This window comes from Canis lupus, chromosome 17 (genome assembly GCF_003254725.2).
Source record: "Canis lupus dingo isolate Sandy chromosome 17, ASM325472v2, whole genome shotgun sequence".
Lineage (NCBI taxonomy): Eukaryota > Metazoa > Chordata > Mammalia > Carnivora > Canidae > Canis > Canis lupus.
Window position 1 is genome coordinate 23,835,413 of NC_064259.1, and position 22,321 is coordinate 23,857,733.

Here is a 22,321-nt window from a genome sequence, read left to right on the forward strand (position 1 = left end):
GTGGGCAACCCCACTGCTGCCACCAAGACCTCTTCCCAGCTGGTCAATTGAATTGCATACTAATGCTCAAGCTCCCTCACATATCATAGTTTACTTAGGACACGGTTTATTAGCACAGTTTCACAGTTGACTTAGCTTTTATCCAATGGTTCTCAACCCTGGATACATTAGAATCACCTAGAGAGCTTTGAAAACACACTGATGCTTGGACCTCACACCCAGAGATGCTGATTTAATTGGTCTGGGGTAGGGCTCAGGCATTGCTATGCTTTACAAGTGATTCTAATGTGCATCCAGGGTTGAGAACTACTTTATTACCTTTCTGTCTCTACCTAAATGTGAGGCATGGGTGGTGCTTATCCACTTAACAGGCCACATCAAACATATACAAGCTAATAGGATACTGATTCAACTTAATGGAGTACATCTGTAACATCTTAACATTTCTGTAGCATTGAAGAGCTGCTCTTGTGATGCTCATGGTCTAAGCACCCAGGGGATGCAAAGCAGGGTGCTTCTTTCCAATACCGGTTACAACACTCCCAGGACTCTGAGTTCTAAGCAGCTACAACTAAAAATCTATTCAAATAATTGTGGTCAACATGAGGCAAGAGGTAATCCACAAGTCCAATAAGGTAATGAATCATCTTCTTTCCATCTTGAAGTGCTCTTTGCAGGTCAATGTGGATCCTTCTCTTACATCTAAGATTTCCTCTTTTATCACCTGTTCTCAGTCAGTGGGGCATGTCATATGGGGTAGTAAAAAGTTAGAAATGAACTTGCTGCAAGTCTGGGAGTTTGCCTGGTTCTGAGAGCTTATTCTGATCACTGTGGTGGCACAATAAAACCTTGGCTGGGGTGGAAGGGGGTGCCACTGTACCACGAAGCCAGACCCCCACAGAAGGCTCATTAGTTACATCTTCACCCTCCCTGAACTGGGAGGTAACATAATCATGGTAAAGATCATGGGACCTTAAAGTCCTAGGCAATATGCCTCTGTTTGAATTCAAGTTTCAACACTTCCCAGCTATGTAAATAGAAGGTAATTATGATAACCTAATTCATAAAATGCTTTTGAGGACTAAATGAAGTAATGCATGTAAAGCTACTTAGCACAGGGCTATGCTAGGTCATTACTGTTTGCCAAGAGTGCACATAAAAGTTTTCATTTTGCATAACTTAAAAATCATTTAGAGGAACAAAAATCAAAGAGGGCCATGTGAAGACATCCTAAGCATGATTTTCACTACTAATTTTTAAACAATTTGGAAATGGAAATTGAGAGAGTCCCTGAGGAAGAAAAAACTGAGGGGGAAAAAACATGGTTTCCTCTTCCTTATCTAATACTTCCTTCTTGTGAGGGAGGAAAGCTGTCTTTCTCCTGGATTCAACAGAAACCAACCCTTCTCATTCTCCCTCCTGGTGAAAGATTGGAGCCCAGGGAGGGAAGCAAGATTCAAAATCAGACAATTACCAAAGATCCTGAACCAAGAGAGTGGCCTTTGCAGTCCCACACCATGATCTCAGGAGTATCTGTGAGGCTCTCAGACCTCCACTGAACATTGGTTATAGAGGCTGGTAAGATGTCCCAATGACCACTCCAGCCAGGGCCATAAAGAAAAAGTGGACTTTACCCTTTAGATATCAGAGTGAAGTCACTCTTTTCCTCCACAACACAGTTTCCCAAGCATTTATGTGCCAGGGCAGCAAAGTCAGTCTGGTGATGGTTCCAAATCAACTCTACCCAAACCTCCTCATGTCCTTAGCTTTGCTCGAAGCTGAACAACACTCAGGGAAGAGAAATTCACTCTCACCTTTGGTAAATAAAAAAGGAAAAAAATCAATAAAATAATTTCCAATCTGTTCCTTACAACTCGATGCCCCACTGATCAGAATGAGTCAGAAACAAACGTATTAGTTCTGAAAGAAAACAGCTTTTAGAAATAAGATTTGATCTAGTTGGCTGAGCAATCATTATGCTTGAAATTCTCCATGCCATATTTGCCAGTCAATAGAGCACATGGGGATATAGACTGCAGGGACACAGCTCCTTTCATCTGGCACCAGCTTCTAGACCACATCTATAATTACTATGAAGATCATCAAACCATTCAGTGACTTCAGGGAAAAGCTTAATTCTCACCAAAATGAAGCAACAACTAGCTTGTAACAAAATAATAGTGTTCCCCTTGGGACCTAGCTCTTCATCTGAGCTTCTCAAATTGGAAATACTATCTTTTATTAAAGCTTTGAAACAAAGGTTAGTTGCTGTTTGCCCCTGCCTTAGCCAGTCCTGTTCAACAAAATCTTTGATTGACACTGTCACTGAGCCAACCGTGAACAACACAGAGCCTATCAGGAGTCCCATCATGCTCAGCGGATAGAGTCTACTTAAGGTGTTTTGACACAGGTCCAGAGTTTGGACTCTTTGTGTCCGATTGCAGAAATACTCTATTACCCACCTGACTGCAAGAATGCCATTTTCCAGAGATCCTACTATTACATCCGACTCACTGGATCAGAGTCTTTTGGACATTGACAGGCTACCCTCACTGATCAGCTCCAGTAGGGCAAATCCAGTCCAAAGTGGCCACCAAGTCTGTCTGAATTCTAAGAAATATCTGGAGGGTTTTTTTCCCTCACTCCACCCCCAAAAAACTTAATCTCAGATTATGCATTTGAACTATAAATTAGGGACTTGGGCAAATCACCAAATACCATATAAGCTAAGCTAAACTTTAAAGCTCATCAGCAAAGCACTGGATATGTGCCCCTAAGCAAGGTCGCTTACCAACTGTCTGCATCAAATGTGCATGTCAGGTGGTTTATCTAGTGTAACATGCTGGTGCCCAGCCCAGATCATGTTTACTAGCACAGCACCCATTCCCCAGTGTTATGAGGACTGGGTGCTAATGCTCACAGCTGCCCCCTTCCTTGAAGAATCACCCTTATCCCACTCTCCTCTAGTCTGGGGACCCATAATCAATGACTGGTTAATATGGAGTACAAAGGGTTGGCACCTTTGCCCCAAGGTGAGAATACCCACGTGGTGCCATTCCACTCCAGGGCATCTCATGGGATTATGCTAAAGCTGAGCTCTAGCTGTGACCTTGTCCTTGCATTTTTCCCCTGCTGTGTCCTGCTTCCCTCATTCCTCTTCTCTCAAGAACACTCTCTCAGGGTGCATCAGTGGCTCAGTCGGTTAAGCATCTGCCTTTGGTTCAGGTCATGATCCCAGGGTCCTGGGATGGAGCCCCATATTGGGCTCCCTGCTCAGTGAGGAGTCTGCTTCTCTCTTTCCCTCTGCCTGCTGCTTCCTCTACTCATGCTCTCTCTTTCTCTCTCTCAAATAAAATTTTAAAATCTTAAAAAAAAAAAAAACACTTTCTCAATAAATCATTTGCACCAGCATCCCCAAACCCCACTCAGTCTCTGCTTCTAGGGAACCCAACAGAAGGCAGCTATGCTCCGTGTGGAAAATGGATTGGACCAGGTGAAGAATGACAGCAGGAAAACAAGGTGGGAGGCTCATGCACAATCCAGCTAAGCCACACTGGCTTTTTTCTCTTCGACTCTGAAATTCCATGACTCTCTCGGTAGGTTCCTGCTAGCAGTCATAACAAGCTCATTAAATCTGCTCCATATGTTAGAACAGACACAGGTCAAACTGGCACAGTGAGTTGTTTAATCCACTGGGGCTGGTGGTCAGAGAAATAACAAACAGAGCAAAAACTGAAGCATTTGATTTACCAGGCAACCAGATGGAAAAAAACAGATCATCTTCCAGTCCATCAATGGGAATTTAAAATACAATTCCACTGGGCATCCAAAGACAGGTCTCTTGACTCGTAGATTATCCGGGAACAATTTGCAACCCTGAGTTATCCACCTACTGCCCCCCAGCACAGTTTCGTCTGGAGTCAACAGGTGTTACAAGAATGTGACGTCAACATCACTAGAAGCTAGATCTACTTTGAGTATATCAAGCTGCATTTTTGTTTTTATTTATTTTTTATTGGTGTTCAATTTGCCAACATATAGAATAATACCCACTGCTCATCCCATCAACTGTCCCCCTCAGTACCCGTCACCCAGTCACCCCCACCCCCCGCCCACCTCCCTTTCCACCACCCCTAGTTCGTTTCCCAGAGTTAGGAGTCTCTCATGTTCTGTCTCCCTTTCTGATATTTCCCACTCATTTTTTTTCCTTTCCCCTTTATTCTCTTTCACTATTTTTTATATTCCCCAAATGAATGAGACCGGCCATGCATTTATCCAGAATTCCAGTCAACATGGAAATGCATGCCTTTCCTTTGACAAAATACATCACTGTTCCTTAAACTGGTATCTACAGAGATACATCCTCAGGAATTCAAAGATTTCTGTAAGAATTTTTTTCTACTTTGATTTTTATGATAACCTTTGAAAAATTAATCTAACTTTATTCTGTAGCTCACAGATGGTCACTGATCACTGAATACTGTCATTAGATTTCAATGGTGGTATTATAATTGGCTGTTGGTCATATTGACACTAAGTGATTATCCAGAACTACAAGTGCTTAACTTTTAATAAAAAGTCTCTCAGTGGAATACAAGCAGATGTATTCTCAGGAGCCTATAAATTTTCAAGTTTGAGAAACACTGACAATAAATTTATTTCTGAAGATGAACTATATCTACAAAGTCCAACTGTCAACATGATAGCATGTAGTCAAAGTGAAGAGCTGGTGTCCTGGGTGCTCTGCTATCCATCGCAAAACAGCAAAGGACAACCTTGCCAGGAGGGGTGAAGGTCCACCTGCAAAAAGTCAAAGGACATCCAGTATTTGCATGCCAAGGCTGTTGAGGGTCACTGTTGCTGTTAGTGTTGTTTATGTCTAATTTTAAAATCATACAAATTATTAAATCAGTGACCGTGAGGTTGTTCCAACTTGGAGTCAGGACCTATTTTTATTTCTAGCTCTTCAGAATCCAGCTGCTGGGCTCCTGGGAGGTGGTCACTAAACACTTAACAAGAGAATAATTATGCATTAAGCCACAAAGATAGTTCCTCAAGGAACTTTCAGGCTAATAGAAAAATGCCCATATTATAAATGATTATTTGCTTGATGAAAAAACAAGTCTGCATTCTTAGGTGCTACCATTAGAAAGAAAAGCAACGAGCCAATTACCATACAAGTCAAGATAACATTACCTCAGAAGGAGGGAAGCTGTTGCGACCTGATTGGGAAACATAAGGACTTCCTGCAATAGCTGGTAATGTTTCTACTGCTTAACCTAGGTGACAGTTACTTGGCTGTTTTGTTTTTTGTTTTTGTTTTTGTTTTTTTAATTATTCAGCTTACTATGAATTTGTTTCTGCAAAAACAAAATTCAGTGAAGCACTATACTATCCAAAGTCCTAGCATGAATCCCAGGTTTGCAGCTTATTAGCTGAGTAACCTTGGTAAATCCTGTAACTTCTCTAAGCTTCGGTTTTCTTACCTGTAAAATGGAGACCTCACCAACTTTGCCAGGTACAGTGATTCTTCAGTGAGATAATACATGTGAAAGTGTTTCATTGCCTTGTACAGTGGAAAGCATTATAAAAATGTAAACTTGATTGATATTATCTAGGACTTGTGTTGCAAATGAGACATTATGTCTTAGAAAATGTGGGTCTGGGGCCTAGGTGACACTGAAATGAGTGTATCCCTTTGGTGTCCTTGGGAAGCACATATTCCACAATCTCACTGGTCCCTGGCCTGCCTCCTCTCTGGTCTCCTCTCTCTGACACAGGCGCTGAGCCCTTGCTACACTATGACCTGACAGTTGCCCCAGTATGTGTTGGAGGCTCTCTAGGCCACGTGCTTCCCATACTCTGTTTCTTCTGTCTAAAATTCATCACTCCCTTGGCCTACCCTTCCAGCTTCTTACTCATTTATTCACTCAACAAATGTTTACTGAGTACCTCTCATGTGATGGGCACTGTGCTAGGCCTGGAGGTAAATTCCTGCCCTCATATTACTTACATTCTGGTGGTAACTAACTCACTCTTTACCCATTATTCTCAAGTCAAGGATCTCCACTGCTCTAGAATAATTTCCTAAATGTTCCTTCCATACTCCCCTTCCTCAACCATGAGTCTCCAATCCCCACTGAGTTAATGACTGTCTCTTTCTGCCCTCAGAGCATCCTTTGCACTCAAATAGTAGTCTGCCTTCTTACAGGCAGCAAACTCTGGAGTATAATGACTTTCAACTCCATTTGTAAAGACAAGCACGTAGTAAAAATGACAGCTAATGTGCATTAAGTGCTCAATTGGTGGCTGGCACAGTTCTAAGTACTTTTACACACTAATACCTTTGATTCTCAAAAAAAGCACATGAAGTGAGCATTACTATTGGCCCAGTTTGAAGACGAGGAAGATGAGGCACGGGGAAATAAAGTGACTCACCCAAGGTCACAGAGCTGGGAAGGGGAGGAGGCATAATTTGAATGCAGGCATTGCCCCACCTGATCCCTGCACTCCTCCGGAGACACTATAGATGTGTGAGTGCAATAGAAAGGCCAGAGGAGGCTAGGGATGAGAGCCTTTCACTCAGAAAATTACAGGACAAGGAGACCTTTTCATCACGTGCTTGCAGTGAGGATGAGCTTGAGGGAAAGAGAAAGAGTTTTTTTATCTCAATTTCTGCCTCTATTCCCATTTCCTTTATCCCTTCCCTCCATAAACTTAAACTACCTAGGGATTATCCAATCAATTAGAATGTGCTTTAATTAATGGCATTGTTCAAACTGCTCTGTGTTCCTTCAATCCCCAAAAGACAGTCTCATGGATGAAGTGGGGGGTTGGGGACTTGAGGATTGCAATCTCCTTCCTGTCACTCAGCCCAGGATCCTACAGCGTGGAACACCATCTGGGAGGCAATGTGAAGACAGGCTATCAAGACTGGATTGAGCCCCAGAGATCACCTGGTCTAGCAGCAGCAAACTCAACTGCTGGTGTGGGAGAGCCGCTAAGAGAACTGAGGGAGCAGAGTGTGGGGTGTTAAGTGGCTTGGATAGGAATAAACAAAACAAACACTGTCTAGTGACTTTGCTGTTTTGTGACTTTGTGCAGAACTTCCAGCTAAACGTGGCAGATTAAGCCCATGCATTTATCTCTACTTCCTCCTCCAACCCCACTAAAATGACAGTAGAAGAAGTCTGAAGCGTGAATCCATAAGGGCAAAATGGAGAGAGGATGACAGCAGACAAAAGACATCCATGAGAATCCCACAAGACAAAAGCAATAGCTGATGGAGTAACACAGAGGAAGCTGAAAACTAACATGAAGATGGGGGAGTCATCAAGAAGCAAAGCAATTTTCACCTCGGAACCACAGAAAATCTCTGAATTTGAAGGAACCAGAAAAACGAATGGCCAGGGTAAGGGATGAAAAGAGGACTGGAAGCCACTAAGGCCACTCTCCAGTGGCCCAGTGACTGAACCTCCCTACTCTGGGAGGGGACGAGAGGGTTGCCACTGGTGTAACAGAACTAGCAAGGCTCTCTTGGGCACATCAGACTTGTCAGAAAACAAGAGTAAAGTACTTCAGTGTAAATAGTGGTATAAAATGATTTTCTACACTTTGAAAAGGGATACTCAATGCAGCAGTTTTGCATGTCTCTCTTTAAACTTATTCCTCATATTTGAGGTTTTTGACATTATTGCAAATGCTATGTTTTAAATTTTTTTATTTTCATTTTTTTAAGATTTTATTTACTTAGAGAAAGAGAGCAAGAGAGAGAGAGAGAGAGAGCAGACAAGCCAAGTGGAGGAAGGGGCAGAGGGACAGGGAGAAAGAGGATCTTAAGCAATCTTAAGAATCTTAAGCCCCAATGTGGGGCTCCATCTCACAGCCCTGAGATCACAACGTGAGGTGAAATCAAGAATCAGATGCTCAACTGACTGACCATCAAGCACCCCTGAATATTTCATTTTCTGTTTGTTGGAATTGCTCATTGACCTTGTATCTGGTGACCTTACCAACCTCACCTAGTAATCTGAATCCTATACCTGTGGAATCTTCTGAACTTTCTGTTCAGAAAATATGAACTTTCATATCATCTGCAAATAATACGAGTTTTATTTCTTCCTTTCTATTCATTTTGCCTTCCCACCCCTCCACCCCCAATTTATTTCCCTAGCTAGGATTCTAGTACAATGTTGGAGCAAAGTGGTATTGGGAGTATCACTGTCTCTTCTCTGATTGTCTCATGAAAACTTTCAAAATTTCACCATTATGTTTACTGTAGATTTTTATTATTATTTTGTAAGTTCCTATTATCAGAATAAGGAATATTCCTTTTACTCCTAGATAACTATGAGTTTTCTTATCATAAATCAATATCAAACTTGAGGTGCCTGGGTGGCTTAGTCAGTTAAGTGTCCAACTCTTGGTTTCAGCTCAGGTCATGATCTCAGAGTCCTGAGATCAGTCCTACGTTGGGCTCTGTGCTCAGAGAAGAATCTGCTTGAGATTTTTCCCTCTCCCTGCTTGCTCACTCTTTCTCTCAAATAAAATCTTTTTTTAAAAATGAATACTAAACTTTATCAAATGTTGTGCTTCATCTATGAAAGTCATCGTATGACTTCCATATATTAAACTAAGAGTTCAGTTTTCATTATTGTATTAATTAGGCAAACTGAACTAAGTTTTGAATGTTAAACCAACCTTGACTTCCTATATAAATTGGACTTGGTCATGATAAATCTTTTCCATATATTGTTGGATCATTTTGCTAATACTTCACTGGGAATTTTGTAACATTATCCAAGGGAAAGATTCACCTATAATTTTCCTTTCTTGTAATGGTCCTTAATAGATCTGGGTGTGTCACTAAATATCTGACCCTATATTGCCTTTTATGTAAAATGGAGACAATTTGTCATAATATATAGGATTGCTCTGAAGATTAAATGAAAAAAATATGTGAAAACACTTAGCTTATTTCCTGGCATTTAGTATATATTCAACCAGTACTTACTGAAAGAATGGAATGGACTTTGGCTCTAATCAATTTAAACTTGAGAATAAAATGAATACAAAACAATCCCAAGAATAAATCAATGAAAATAACAAAGGCTTTATTTCTAAAATCAGTAAGCAGGATTTGACACACAACAATCTAATTTATAGAACCTCAGCTGACTTCAGACTCTTACTTAAGATCTAAAGCCCAGTGAAAGCAAATTCCAGACAAAGAGTAGGAGAGAGTGGCTAAGATCCACCATAACCACTCTTTTACCCCACTGCAATAATTTCCAACACCACCATCTCTGTAAAAAGTGGATTGGTAAGACCCCATCTGAGCTGGCATTCAGGAGATTGTCCTTCATGCTTGATCTATGACCTTTCACAAATCACCTAAACTTTCTGGGCCACAGTTTCTTTGTGTGTAAAAAAAAAACAATAATCCCCACCCAACTTATTCAATAGAGTATTTGTAAGAATGAAATTAAAGAGCTTTTAAAGAGTTAAAACCAGTTAAAATCTAGGTGACTCAAGTGGTTAAGCATCCAATTCTTGATATCGGCTCAGGTTATGATCTCAGAGTCATGGGATCAAGCCCTACGTCAGGCTCTACACTCAGCAGGAAATCTACTTAAGATTCTCTCTTTCTCTCCCTCTCCCTTTGCCCCACTCCTTGCTTGCATGTGCATGCATGTACACACTCTCTCTCTCAAATAAATAAATAAATATAAAAAGTTAAAACCAGCTACATGCAAACATGAGGCATTTTTATGATATTATTATTTATAATATTATGCTAAGTGATTTCTATCAAATATATCAATTAATACTTAAGTAAGTTTATGAATTAGAAACAGAACAGCACAGAATAAATAGGCAAATTGCCCAAGGTCCTATAGCTCTAAACGATGCAGCCAGGTTTGAATTAAGGGCAACCTCAAGCGAGTCTGTGCTCTTAACCTCTACACTATATCAGCTAAGAAAACTGCCAGTCTTCCACTCAAAACAAAAACTTCCTATGTTTCATGTTGTGGTAAGATTGAATATTTGGTAGTGGTCCTAAGTGGCTCAGTCACCTGGGTGTCAGACTCTTGAATTCAGCTCTGGTCTTGATCTTAGGGTCATAGGATTGAGCCCCACTCCAGGTTCTATGCTCTGTGCAAAGTCTGCTTGGGATTCCCTCTCTCCTCTCCCTCAGCCCGTCCCTTCACTCATGCACATACATGTGTGGTCTCTCTTTCTCAATAAACAAATAAAATACTTTTAAAATAATAAGAAATTAAAAAAGATTGATAGCAAGGTATTAAGACTCAACATCATTTAACACAAGAACATCTATTTAAAAAGAAAAAGAAAAGTGCTCCCTTTTATAGTGATCTTTTTTCCCTTTTGAGAAAGATTTATTTTCTCTTTCACTGGAAAAAAATAACAGCACTATCATAAGAAATGTTTCATCTCATAAAGCTCCAGCTAATCAAAAGTTTCCTTGGCTAATTGCCTCAGCTGTGCAACTGGAAGACATTAAGACTTTGGGAAACTCACAGTTCTCCTGTTAATCTAATATTTAAATTGTCCAAACATTTCATTGACTCAAAAGATTGCCCTCCAACCTACAGTAGCTTCCTCCACTGAACATTCTTTGTCAAGTCTCTCTTGTCTCATTGTAAGATCTGCAAATAGCCACAGGCTTTCTGGAATACATCATCTCTAAACCTACCTGATATTGGCAACTTAGCCCAAGTGCACACCTTAGAGATGGATTCTGTAACAGAAAGAATGCCAGTTCTATGACATGAACAAGTCAGCCAGGCTCCCTAAGCCTCCCATTCCTCACTGGTTCCATGGGATTCACCATATCAACTCCACCTGCTTCCAGGGTTGGTGTGCAGATACAATGAGACAAGTTTTGGAAAAGTACTGTGACAACTTCAGGACACTTTACACAGTCTAAAACATCATTTGTGACCAGCCCAGTTGAGTGATGTCAAAAGAGCTCTCTGGGACTCTCTGGGACTTGGTAGTCTTGCTAGCTCACGCAGAAACCTAAGAATAGATTCTTAACTCATTTGTATTGTTTCTGCCACAATCCAGGCTCTCTTTCCCTCTTGACTTTCCCTACTTAAAGTCATTTTTAATTCTTTGCTAAAAAGCAGAGAAGGTGCCCCTCTCCTCAGTTAGACACTTTCACTACTAGAACCAGAGTTCCAGACATTTGAATATGGCTTCTTATACTTCCTTTGTATACTCTCCCCAACAACTCCCACCCTTATGTTTCTCCTGCCATGACAGGTGGACTAACCTATGACTGAGGCATAAAATGGGGCACTTGTTTCTCACACCAGGTTTTCCAGACTCTCACCTATCTCCACATGAAGTTCTAGATCTCTCCCCATTCTACCTTAATCACTCAGGAAATATTCACTGGATGCCAACTATGTGCCTGGCTCTGTGCTAAGAACAGAGGATATGAAGTCAAACAGAATGCAAACTCCTCAGGAACTTAAGAGTCTAGTGGGAGACATAGATTAGTAACTCAACAATAAACTGATACAGTCTGATATAACTGATGATAAATATAATACCAAAGGAACATTGAACCCAGTCCAGGGCTGGTAGCTAGGGGGAGCACTGCAGAAGAAGTCATATGAAAAGAAAAAGAAGTCATATGGGTTGGCTCGTAAAGAATGAGTAGGAGGGGCACCTGGGTGGCTCAGTCGGTTAAGCATCTGACTCTTGGTTTTGGCTCAGGTTATGATCTCAGGGTCATGGGATTGAGTCCCGTGTCAGGCTCCTGCTCAGCATGGAGTCTGCTTAGGATTCTTTCTCTCCCTTTCTCTCTGCTCCTCCTGCTTGTGCTATGTCTGTCTGTCTGTCTGTCTATCTCTCTCTCTCTCTCTCCCCTTCTCTCTCTCAAATAAATAAATAAAATATTTTTTTTAAAAAAGGGGGGGTGAGTTGGAGTCATTAGATGAAGGAAAAGGAAAAGAATATCCCAGGTCAAGGGATGAGTGAGCATGGCCCTTGCAAGAAAATCCCAAGGAATGGCCAAGCATTGGCTAGATTTGAGGAAGTTCTGGAAAATAAAATATAGCTGTAGGCAGAAATAAATCAAATCATGAAGATGGCATTTGCTAGACTAAGAAGCCATGGGGAACCACTGACATAAGGGAGTGGCAGGATAAGCTTTGTGTTTTAGAAGTTCACACTGGTGATTGTGAGAAGGGTAGGCTGAAGAGGTCCTGGTGGAAGGTACAAAGGCCAGTAAAAGAGGCAAGCAGTAAATGAAGCCTCAATTAAGTCAGTGACCTTGAGAATGAAGAGAAAGGCAGACCCAGAGATAGAGAAGAGAAAGAAGCTCTAGGACTCTCTAATTGCAAATGGCAGAGTATTATAAAGGGAATAATAAGTGAGAGGAAGGGACCTGGGTAAGATGACACTCAGGTTTCTGACTTTGATATTAGGGTGAATAAATAGAGGCACCATCACAAGAGAAGCTTAGAGAAAAAGAGATGTGCTTGTTTTGTGCACATGTCAAAAGTGATGATTAGGTTTAGTGAAAGAAGTCAAACACAAAAGACTATATGCCACTTGATTGTATTTTCGTGAACTTCTCAAGAAGGCAAAATAATGTAATGGCAGAAAGCAAATCAGTGGCTGCCCGGGCCTAAGGGTAGGGCAGGGGACCAACTGCAAAGGACCACAGTAAAACTTTTCAGGGTGAACAAATACTAAGATATGAAAAAGCAAGTTTACAAGTTAGAAACACTACATTTCTAAGGCCCCTATCTTCACTGAGGTGGTGGTTACTAAAATTCATGAAAAGTATACACCCAAAATGAATGAGTTCTATTGTGTGCAAATACCTCAATAGAACTACTTTTTTTTTTTTTTAATAAAGTTGCTTTTTAAAGCAATGTCCTTGGGGATGGCCAGGTAGAGATGGCAGTGAGCAGAGGTCTAAATATACAACGTGGATTTGGAACTTGTATGGGTGAGGAGTTGATATAATGTAGAAAGGTACAAAGGAGCCCAGGAGATAGCTTGGAAGAAACAACCAAAGACCTAGAAAGTACAGCAGCAGACAAATCAACACAAGTTAAGAAAGAGTTTTTAAAAGGGGAGAGTAACCAACAGACTAGCACCCCAGAGAGTTCCAGAAAGACAGAAGCTAAACAAGAGCATCACTGGCTTTGTCCACCTGGAAGAGTTGGGTGGAGGCAAAGTCAGAGATTTCCCTCCCCTGTCTTATTACTAAAATAACTAGGTCATCCTGAAGCAGTAGTTTTAAAACATTTTTTCCACAGCAAAATAGTTGAAGAAGATGGCAGGGTACTTCCTATGACCAATCCCAAAGGTGCTGACTTTCAAAATTTTGCTGATTTGGGTCCTGAAATCCAATTTACAAACACTTTGGCCATGGGTATACCTTTCTGGTCCCATGCCTGTTAGGTGAAAATCAAAATAAATTAGAATCGCCCAAGCACCCTCTACCCAAAAGCAAAGGCCCAAATGGGTGTCAGGTGATAGCCCCAAAGGTTGCTGCCAGGAAATGAAAAGCCGTAAAGGTCACTGACTGGAAATACACAGAACATATGAGACTTGCCACACTCAACACCCAGAACCAAGTCGACAGGAAAAGGAAAATTTAGAGGACAGGGGATTATACATATTTTAAGGCCAAGAGTGACACCCAGTGTTCATAGAGATCATTCCAGGCTCCCAGGCTCCCAGACTCCCAACAACTTCCCATTTTGTTCAGGGCACAGAAGACGAGTGAGCTGGGTCCCAGGTATGACCCAGATGGAGCTGCCCTCTGGCTTCCCAGGTCAGGAGGACAAGCCAGGCCAAGGAGTGGCAGGAATTAGGTGAGAGTGGGTGATTTAGCTGGACCCTAAGAAGCAAAGTGATCTGCAGTTCCATCTCATGATGACAGCTGTGAAGAGATAGCTTGACCATCTCTAAAGCATTTTTGCATTTATTACCTATTCTCATTGAAACCTTAGTAGGCAGGCAGAGCAAGCTGTCAGCCCCATTTTATGGAAAGAAGATGAAGCTGCAGAGAAGTCAACAGGTATATCTACAAACCCAGGTCTCCTGTCCTAAGTGCTCATTCCTTAACACTCTGCAACCAGGACTTAGCCAGGGAGGTCCCTGAGATGTGGGAGGGGGATCTGGAGTCCACATCGGGAGCCCCAAACACTAAAGAGGATGCAGCCTCTGAGCATTCCCAAGGTCATTCAGCACACAAAGACTTCTGGAGTGCTCATACGTGCCAGGCACTACCTGTCTGAAAACAAAAAGACAGTCTTTTCTTTTCTAAAGAAGTTTGTAATATATCCAGGGAGGCAGATAAACACCATGAGATGGGATGGGACAGGACTGTGATGAGCAGGCCCAAGTCCAGCAAGAAGACAGCTTTCCAGAGAAGGATGAAAAACTGTACAAGTCCTTTCTGCTCCGGACACAAGGCCTGAGCCCTTGGCCACAGGCAGCTCAGCAAGTGCTTTCACCTGTGCACCAGACCCCCTCTGCACACCCATCTCCTTTCCAAAAAGGAGAGAAAGTGAAGAAGAAAATTCACCTTCCAGTGAAACTAGGGAACAGCCCAAAACCCAAAGCCCACTGGATGGTAAGTAACAGCAGTTTGGGCCAAGTCAGGAGGGGAGGCAGAGAATGGCCTTGGGAAGTGAGTGCACAGTTCTAGAGAAATCTGCACATACCATGAAAGGCCAAACCAGCAACCATTAAGTTAAGCGAGATCAGGACATCTCGGAACTCGGTTGGCACCACCAAGGGATAAGTGAAACAGGAAGCCAAGTGAAAAATCTTTATAAAAAATCAAGCCCTCGGTGAGGCCGGGTAGTAAACAGCTCTGCCACTTCTGATTGAAGACAGTGGAAAAGAAATAAATGCTAAAATGCTATCCAAAAACCCTGTGACAATGCAGGATTTTATGATGACTAAGCAGACTTGCTGCTCACTCCGAAAATAGGAATATGGAGAATGGAAAACATGAACCATAGATATACTCTCCACAGAACACAGAGCAGAGTCTGCGAAAAAGTATTTCAAGGACTTGTATTTATTTTGGGTAAAAAGGTGACCAGAGATTGCTGGTGAGGGCCCTGGGGGGCGGGGGCAGAGGGGTGTTCATGCTATAAAGATCTAAAAAGTACAGGCTAGAAATAAAAAACATTTTTGGGGGGGTACCTGGGTGGCTCAGTTGGTTAAGCATCTGTCTTTGGCTCAGGTGGTGGTCCTGGGGTCCTGTGATCGAACCCCCCCCCCAAATTGGGCTCCCTGCTCTCCTTCTCCCCCTTCCCCTGCTTGTGCTCTCGCATGAGCTCTCTCCCCTCTTTCTCTTTCTCTGTCAAATAGATAAAATCTTTTAAAAAAAAAATGTTTTTGATGCACAGCTAAGCTTACAGGAAAGTAAGGGAAATCCAAAAGATCTCAAAATGAAATGGGAATAGAAAGTAGAATGGAGGAGAATTGGAGGTTATTCTGAAATTCTCTACCCAGGACCCAGACGTCCTGTTTAAATGGTCCCATGAAAAGATCCAAGATCAGATGCCGAGAGGCCCAAGGTAGAGGCTGGAGGTAGAAACTCTGCATGCATCCAGGAACCCCACAGAGCTACACCCTTGGAGAAGGGTGAGCTGGGGGAAATGTCCACTTGAGAGCTGGGAGGGAAATCTGCCTTGGGCTATAGGTGCAGGGAGCGGTGAGGGGGACTCACTGGGAATTTAAAAGCACAAGCCTTCCCTCCATTAGGAGAGGTTTGAAAATACACTATCTATATGCAGGGAACTCCAAAGGGAAAATTAATTTCGAGTGCTTCTCAGTCAAAATCACCCTAGGTACCTGGCAGATGCAAAGGCAAAATCACTCAAACCCCGCAGGATTCCTACAGTTAGCAAAATATGATCAAATCACAAATTACCAAAAACTTAAGAAACAAACCACCAGGAAAGCATTAACAACAAAGTAAAGATTTGGAACCCAAATAACTCGCATATTAAAATTATCAGATACAAAATATAAAATATGTAGAAAGAGAAGACACATGTCAACAAAAACAATTGTCCAAGGATATTCATGGCAGCTTTTTAAAAAATTTATTTATAGTGACTAACATCTGGAAACAGCTCAAATGTTCATCCATAAGAATGGATAAACCGATTATGATATAACTCACTCAAGGAAAAAGACCTCAACAATAAAAAGGAAATGAATTAAGGAATGAACTACAAGGTGAATAAATCTCAAAAACATTAGGCTGAGAAAAAGAAAGCAGATTCAGAAGCCACATATACATACTGTTTGATTCTATTTACATAAAGTTCAGAAACAGGTAAAACTAATCTGTGGGTGATAAATAGAACACTTGGGGAGTAGGAGGAGAACTGACTGGAAAGATACGGGGGAGCTTTCTGGAATTATGGAAATATCCATATGCCAATTAAGATAATGGTTTCACAGGACACACAGTTATCAAAATTCATCAAACTGCACTGTTACGATTTGCACATTTTTCGTACATTCATTAGTTATATCTTGATAAAATACACACACACATAATTTAATGAAAGAGAAAATGGAAATCATGTTCCAGCCCATAAAAACTGATCACGAATATCTGAAAAAGATTCAGAAAGAAATTCTAGAAATAAAAATAGATAATCACTGGGGTGCCTGGGTGGCTCAGTCAGTTAAGCGTCTGCCTTCAGCTCAGGTCATGACCTCAGGGTCCTGGGATCCAGCTCTGCATTGGGCTTCCTACCTCTCCCTCTCCCTTTCCCTCTACGCTTGTGCTCTCTTACTTGCTCACTCTCTCAAATGAATATATAAAATTTTTAAAATAAAAAAGAATTAATAAACACGGGACAGCTACCAAAGCAGTGAGAACTGGAACCCAAGACCTCAAAGAGAAAAGACATGGAGAGATGAGAGTCAGATATTTAGCTGTGCTTTTTCCTCTTACAGTATTTGCTGAAAGAGACCAAATGAGAACATGGGAGGTTGTGAAGAACATGGCAACAAAGAAGGTGCGAAATGAAGCTGAACTCCTGGTAGCCTTGAGGGCTGGGAAGATAAACAGGGGAGTTCAGAATCCTATAATGTACCCCCAGGCCCTCAGGTGGGAGCCTGGTAGAGTTACACCCTCATAGTAAGAGCAGCAGTCCCGATAAAGACCAAAACCAGAATCAAATCAACTAAATTTCAAAATGAATTAAATCTTCCCCTAGTGCAACTGCCTGACTGAAGCAAGTGTCAGTCATCTTTGGCCTCCACAGCGTCAAATTATTTCTACAATGTCTGTCATTCATGAAAAACCATGAAAGGGCTCCAGAGGGCATCTAAAACCCAGGAAGTAGGGTTGCCATCACTGCAACACCAGCACCCTCGCCATGTTCCAGAAGATGACCACGGTCTGGGAAATGGCCACATTTCTTTACTCAGGCAGCAGCTGACTTCAGTTGGCAGTTTTCTATCTAGCTCTAGCAAAATAAGCCTGTTTCATATCCTTGGGGACACCAGCATCAGCCAGCTGGGCCCCCTCCTTGGGGGTCTGGATCTCAGACCCAGGAGGCCCTTCACGGAGCTCACTGACACCAGCACCAGATGAGTAGTCGTGAGTACCCAGTCCCAATGGGTCTACACTTCCGCTTTGTGAGGTCCCACCTCCAGGCTTGCAGGTTCTAGTTATCCTAGCCCCTTACCTTTGCTCCCCTAGCTTTAGGGATGGGTATCTATATTTGCTACCTCTTTAGCACCGGAGACTCCTTTCTGTTGTTGTTGTTTTTGTTTGTTTGTTTTCAGAAACCTAGTCAACAAATTATACCTGCTTAACAATTCTTTATAGTAAATTTTCTCTGTTAAGATAACTGATGTATCTCACCAGTCAGGTCATCTTTGATTCCTCCCTTCACTGCCTTATAGTTTACAGCAGACAAATCTTGTACACAGGTTTAATAGATTCAGATCTAATTACCTAATTTTCTTAGTGCTATCTTAAATGGCACTTTAAAAAATGAGTTGAAAGATTCATTATAGTTAAGATGTCAAGTGTCCCCAGATTCATCTATAAGTTCAGTACAATCCAAATCAAAATTCTAGAAGACTTTTTTCCAGAAATTAATAAGCTAATTCTAAAATTTATTTAGAAAAGCAAAAGGAATCAAATTAACCAAAACAGTTTTTAAAAGGAGGAAAAAAGTTGGAGGACCCACACTATCTGATTTCAAAACTTAATATAAAGCTATACTAATCAGGGCGCCTGGGTGGCTCAGTGGTTGAGCGTCTGAGTTTGGCTCAGGTCGTGATGCCAGGCTCCTGGGATTGAGTCCCACATCAGGCTCCCTATAGGAAGCCTGCTTCTTCCTCTGCCTATGTCTCTGCCTCTCTCTCTGTATCTCTCATGAATAAATAAATAATCTTTTTTTTTAAAAAAAAAAAGGTATACTAATCAAGACAACTTGATATTAGTGAAAGGACAGACATACAGATGAGAGGAACACAATTAAGAGACATAATAGAGCCTCATTTATGTCATCAATTGATTTCCCACAGAGATGTCAAGGCAATGGAGAAAAGATAGCCTTTTCAACAAGAGGTACTGGAGCAGCAAGACAAATACAAAAACATACCCCCCCCCCAAAAAAAAATCTGATCTATATCACACACCATATACATTTTCAAAAAAATAAATACTAGCAGTTTTTATCATTGACTATCTTCACTGAACAAACTTCTAAAAACACTTCAGGAAGAAAAAACCATCTGTCTCACAAAACAAAAAATGAGAAAGGAAATTGACAAACATGCGGGTAAATTTATACAATTATTATCTATAAAAAAATAGTAATAATGTCTCATTTTTAGAACTTTAAAATTATTTTAAAATACTACATAAATCACCTAATATAAGAAAGGGCAACTAGAGTTTAGATAAAATACCTTTGCATTTTTCAGGAAAATTATAAAAATGCTTGATGATTTTAGATTTTAAGTTAAACATTTGTATTAAAAAATGAAGAGCGACTGTTAAAAATGTAAACCTTTAAAATTTTTTTAATAACAAAGCATACAACTTCTAAAACAGTGTAGACAAATTGAATTAAACAAAATGTAAGTGAATCCTAAGTTTGCTAAGAAAGGAGAGGCAAAAGCATTGAAAACCTGGGCAAATACAAAGCCCAAAAATGATACAGAAATATAATACATACTAGTGATCATAAGGAAGAAAACTTGATGACATTCGGCAGTTAAAATAAAGAGATCATCATTTTGGATGGCAAACAAACGCCAACTCTATGCTACTTATAAAAGATGGACCTAAACTTGGACACAGAACATTGGAAAATAAAAGACTGAGAACCCACTGTGACTGTGGCATACCGTGTATACAGGAACTGACAGCTGACTCCATAGTAACATCACACAAAGCACAAGTCAGCAGAAAACATTATTACAGATAAAGAAGGTTACGAGTAATAAAAAATTTGATTCACAGAAAGATGAAACAATTCTACACTTGTAGCTAATAACCTACCTTAAAAATATATAAAGCAACAATTGACTGGATTAATAACTTCACCAGCATAGTAAATTCTTTTAATGCATCTTTCTCAGTTATTGAAAAGATCCAACAGTCAAATATTAGTAAAACTATAGATGTGAACAGTGCATTCATAAGCTAGATTTAATGGACAATAATAGGACTCTTCTCCCAATAATTAGAGACCATGCATTCTTCTCAATTTGTTCAATTTGTAATTGAACTATTACAAAAATAGACCAGGGATTAGAGAGGCCATAAAGCAAGTCTCTCCAAAGTTCAAACAATATATATGAAATAGCTCACATTTTCTGATCACAGTGAAATTAATTCAAAAACACCCAAAGCAAACAAACAAAAACACTTTTAAAATGCACATTACCAAATAGCTGATATCCCCAGCGGAGCCTGAGCTCAGAAGCTAAAATAACTAGACTCCTGAGAGTTAGAACCACCTCAGAAGAAAGTCAACAAACTGAAGAAACATATACCCATCTGAAAAAAAATATTAAAACAGGTAAACTAAGGTTTTTTTCTTAAGTACGCATGGAAAGTATAATAAGTAAAGATGTTAGTAATGTTAAACAAAAATTTGAAATGATTTTTAAAAAGAAAGATTTGATGATTATAATAGTTGAAATAAAAATCATGATAGACTATATGGAAGGATGAATTCAATTGAAAAAATAAATTGGTTAGTTTGAAAATTAGATTGAGAAACTGTCCTAAAATTAAGAAGGAAAACATTAAAGAGATAAAGATTTACTTTTTTTAGGATTTTTTAAGTTTATTCATCTGAGAGAGAGAGAGAGAGAGAAAGAGACAGAGAGAGCACAAGCAGGGAGAGAGGTGGAGGAAGAGGGAGAAGCAGACTCCCTGCTGGGCTGAGATCTGGATGAAGGGCTCCATGTGGGACTCAATCCCAGGACCCTGATCATGACCTGCGCCAAAGGCAGACACTTAACCATCTGAGCCACCCAGGTGCCCCTGGAGAAAAAGATTTACATTTTAAAAAATCTTATCTACTAAGTAAATAATAATTGTAGGCCGATATCTGAAAAATAGGGTCCTCAGAAGATGAAGAAATATTTGAAGAAATAATGGAAATAAATTTCCTGTAATGAAAGAAAATGAACAAATTTGAAAGGGTTCAAGGAGTATCAAACACTAGAGTAAAAGAATGTCAAAATAGGGAGAATAAATTAACATTTGCATTGAATATTTTAATATACCCCTCTCAGAAGCTGATAAATCAAGCAGACAGAAATAAGCAAAGATAATGAAAATTAGAACAATTCAATGAATAAGTATGAGCTATCATTGGAATGACTCTATTGCCCCCATTTGTCCCAGATAGTACTAGTTAATGCCCATTGCCCTGGCCAATTATTCATTATGGCCCCTTTCACTCTCAAGCATGTCATAGTTTAGACAATAAATTATATGGTCCTGCTGGCTATTGGATGCGTTTAGAATTTTACACTCAACAGCAGAGAAGGTAATTTTTTTTACCAGATATGTAACATTTACAAAAGTAGACCTGTATTAGGCTATAAAAGAAAGCTCAATAAATCCATTCATTTAGTCATTCTTTCATTCAGCAAATATTTTTGAGCACCTACCATATGACTTAGCATTTTTCTAGCCTAGCCTCGGAATGCAGCCAAGATGCTACATGGCACAAGTTCTATGGCAACTGTTCACACTATGTTCTAACTATGTTCTAGTATAGCCAGGAATGCCACATCGTATCACACAAGGGCTTGGTAGTCTATCATGACAGCTACCTGAAAGCTTTACAGTACACAGCCTACACGCCATAACAACAGTCTCGGGTACACTAGTGAACAAAACAGACCAAGTCTTGCTCTCCTGGAGCTTATATTCTAATAGAGACAGAAGGTGAACAAAATAAGGGATGTGTTTAGTATTATAGTAGGTAAGCAACGTGAATAAGAATAAAGCAGATAATGGAGATAGGAGTACCAGAAATCAGGGTTGAGGAAGGAGTGGTAATTTTAAATAGCATGGTCAGAATAAGCTTACTGAGAAGATGACATTTGAGCAAAGGGTTAAGTAAGGAAAGTGAGCCACATGGATATCTGGGGGAAAGTACACCAGGGAGTGGGAACAGCTATTGCAAAGCCTGATGTGGAAGCTTACCTGGCACATTGAAGTCAAAACCAAAAATGCCAAAATGGCTAAGTTTAGAGAAAAAGAGGGAAAGCACTAAGTGACAAGGTCAGGAAGGTAAAATTAGCCAGATGGTGTTGACTTTCAGGATGTTGGCTTTTACACTGAAGGACCTGGGGGCCCGGGGGTGGGGCTGGGGGCGGGCCCTCTAGTGAACTTTAAACAGTAATGACATCATCTGACTCATGTTTTAAAGGATCATGCAGGCTGCTAAGTTGAAAGTAAGAAAAAAAAAAAAAGAAAGAAAGAAAGAAAGTTGTAGGGTCACAAGGTCACCCAAAGAGAAACCTGTTAGGAGGGTGTTAAATTAATCCAGATAAGAGATGAAGGTATTTAGATCAAAGTGGTTGCTGCAGAATTTAAGAAACAAAACAGATGAAGAGGGATGCCTGGGTGGTTCAGTGGTTGAGCATCTGACTTTGGCTCAGGTGGTGATCCCAAGGTTCTGGGATCGAGGCCCACATCGGGCTCACCTCAAAGAGCCTGCTTCTCCCTCAACCTGTGTCTCTGCCTGTCTTCTATTTCCTAGAGTTGAGTCTCTTTTGGTCTGCTTCCCTCTCTGTTTTT

At 40.6% G+C, this 22,321-nt stretch overlaps 1 long non-coding RNA gene across 3 annotated transcripts in view; it reads right to left on the reverse strand.

Annotated features, from left to right (window-relative positions):
- Positions 1-22,321, reverse strand: part of LOC112664583 (uncharacterized) — a 98,617-nt gene that overhangs the window by 56,307 nt on the left and 19,989 nt on the right. Inside the window, exon 3 of one of the 3 annotated variants that reach the window (XR_003139832.3) lies at positions 4,668-4,800. The exons of the other annotated variants lie outside the window; for them this stretch is intronic. This is a non-coding gene — a long non-coding RNA (uncharacterized LOC112664583). Of the gene's footprint in view, positions 1-4,667; positions 4,801-22,321 lie in introns of those variants that run through there. 3 annotated transcript variants of the gene reach the window in all.